The 3,121-nt window shown below is 37.3% G+C and overlaps 1 non-coding gene across 1 annotated transcript; it reads right to left on the bottom strand.

Annotated features, from left to right (window-relative positions):
- Positions 1-2,379: 2,379 nt before the first annotated feature.
- Positions 2,380-2,483, bottom strand: LOC112065060 (U6 spliceosomal RNA). The gene has a single exon (XR_002891817.1). It is a non-coding gene; the product is annotated as a U6 spliceosomal RNA (small nuclear RNA).
- Positions 2,484-3,121: the final 638 nt, after the last annotated feature.

The raw sequence follows: 3,121 nt of genomic DNA on the forward strand, positions 1-3,121 counted from the left end.
GTGGCCGACTGCTTCTCAGCTGGGAAACCACATGGGTCTCATATGACTTTGCCTTGGTTCAAAAACATCTGATTTCTGAATTTATATACAAATCCCCTATTTGCTTGCTATTATGATCACATCACTACTGATTTAAACATATAGCTGCTATGCTACCATATGCATTGGTATTAAAGATATAAATAACATACAAGTCTACATATATACTTTAAATACTTTTAAATATTGAAATATCTGAACACTATCTTCTAAAAAGATGTTTCTTAAATTTAATATATTTAAGGATATGTTTTAATGAATTCTTTAGAACCAACAAAATTAAAAGGTGATCTTCTACAGTATTTGTTACTAAGCCCTCTATGTATCATGTAAGAATTTTTAAATTTCTTGTAAAGAGTCATTGTTTATTTAGAATTTAATATATGTTAACATATTTTTCTGTCACAAATATTAGCTCACAACAAAAATTTTAAGCCTGAACTTTTAAACTAATTTCATGTAATTTCAGTTAACCGTGAGTCTGAAAACCATATAAATGTCATTTTTTAAATTCAAATTTAACTTTGAAAACTGCCCTTTGGTAAACTAAATGCATGCTTTCTTCAAACCCTTAAATGATTACATAACTATCTTAAAATATTTTATTTGCTTAGTATGTAAAAATGTTTTCCCATGAGGTATTAATACTTTAATACTGACATTAAAATGAATGTTTTTCCATTTGGAAAACTAGTGATGTCATTCATGCATAGAGTGTTTTTGGACTTCCATTTCTTTAGTGGAGAAAACAATGTCACAAATAATTTAGAAGAAAATTTAGATCACAATTGGCTTTTCTGCCAAGAAATGAAAAAAAAAATTAAATTTTAGCTTGCTGATATGCATTCAGGATATGCATAAAGGATATGCATATATTCAAATATAGGTAATTTTCATCTAAGAGCCCAAGAAATATGCATGTTAATATAAGACATTTTAAATACCATATCTTGATTTCATACTATGCATACTTAAGTACATGTGACTTGTTTCTATTGAAATAAAGTATTAATTTTGGTCACATTCAAATGTTACCAAGAATATACATTGTATTTGGATCTATTGGATCTGTCACTGGTTGTATGTTATCCTGGTTTATAGTAAAGGAGGGTAATATGGAATAAACTTGAGCCTAGACCTAAACTTCCTCCATGAATGAACATATTGATCTGTATACTCTAGGATTAAGTTCATGTCTCCAGACAGTACTCACTACCTAAAAGCCATCTGAAAATAAAAGTGGGTTTTGTATTTGGTTCATCATTTTAACCTCACAAAACTTTAGCACTACAATCACTTCAGTTAATCTGTAAAGTGTGTATATCCAAGCAATATGACTAGACCATCTTTCTAAACTAAGTCTTATGTACAGTATTTTATTGAACTGTTAACTAGTGAGAAAATAAAAATAAATAAAAGAGAGAGAAAGGAAAAAACAGAGACAGAGATAGAGAGAAATCAGTTATTAGGTTTAAAAGTAAAATAGTTGGGGGAGATTAGGTCTTGGCAGCTGAAGATCTATCATATTCACAGTTGCCATAATGTACTTTATTTTTATTTATTTTTTTAACATCTTTATTGGAGTATAATTGCTTTCCAATGGTGTGTTAGTTTCTACTGTATAACAAAGTGAGTCAGCTATATTTATACATATATCCCCATATCCCCTCCCTCTTGCATCTCCCTCCCACCCTCCCTACCCCACCCCTCGAGGGGGACACAAACCACCGAGCTGCTGTCTATGCTATGCAGCTGCATCTCACTAGCTATCTATTTTACAGCTGGTAGTGTTTATATGTCCATGCCACTCTCTCACTGCATCCCAGCTTACCCTTCCCCCTCCCAGTGTCCTCAAGTCCATTCTCTACATCTGCGTCTTTATTCCTGTCCTGCCCGTAGGTCCTTCAGAACCATTTTCTTTTCTTTTCTTTTTTAGATTCCATATATATGTGTTAGCATACGGTATTTGATTTTCTCTTTCTGACTTATTTCACTCTGTATGACAGTCTCTAGGTCCATCCACCAATAACTCAATTTCATTTCTTTTTAAGGCAGAGTAATATTCCATTGTATATATGTGCCACATCTTCTTTAACCATTCATCTGTCGATGGACACTTAGGTTGCTTCCATGTCCTGGCTATTGTAAATAGTGCTGCAATGAACATTGTGGTACATGACTCTTTTTGAATTATGGTTTTCTCAGGGTATATGCCCAGTAGTGGGATTGCTGGGTCGTATGGTAGTTCTATTTTTAGTTTTTTAAGGAACCTCCATGCTGTTCTCCATAGTGGCTGTATGAGTTTACATTCCCACCAACAGTGCAAGAGGGTTCCCTTTTAAAAATATGGAACGCTTCACGAATTTGCGTGTCATCCTTGCACAGGGACCATGCTAATCTCTCTATCGTTCCAATTTGAGTACATGTGTTGCCGAAGCAAGCACGCCATGATGTATTCTAAGTACAGGCCTTGACACAATAGATATGCAATGAATATTTGCTGAATAATAAATGATTGAACAGTATAGGATTTTGATCCTCCAAATCTTTATAGAAGGTTTCTTGTATTTTTTTTTTTTTTTTTTTTTGCGGTACGCGGGCCTCTCACTGTTGTGGCCTCTCCCTTTGCGGAGCACAGGCTCCGGACGCGCAGGCTCAGCGGCCATGGCTCACGAGCCCAGCCGCTCCGCGGCACGTGGGATCCTCCCAGACCGGGGCACGAACCCGTGTCCCCTGCATCGGCAGGCGGACTCGCAACCACTGCGCCACCAAGGAAGCCCTTGTATTTTTTAAATAAACAAAAAAGAGTGCATATTATATGCTGGCAGTTTTCTAAGCATTTTATGAAAATTAATTTATTTAATCTTCCTCAAAATTTTATTAGGGGGCTTCCCTGGTGGCGCAGTGGTTGCGAGTCCGCCTGCCGATGCAGGGGGCACGGGTTCGTGCCCCGGTCTGGGAGGATCCCACGTGCCGCGGAGCGGCTGGGCTCGTGAGCCATGGCCGCTGAGCCTGCGCGTCCGGAGCCTGTGCTCCGCAAAGGGAGAGGCCACAACAGTGAGAGGCCCGCGTACCGCAAAAA

This window comes from Physeter macrocephalus, chromosome 1 (assembly GCF_002837175.3).
Source record: "Physeter macrocephalus isolate SW-GA chromosome 1, ASM283717v5, whole genome shotgun sequence".
NCBI lineage: Eukaryota > Metazoa > Chordata > Mammalia > Artiodactyla > Physeteridae > Physeter > Physeter macrocephalus.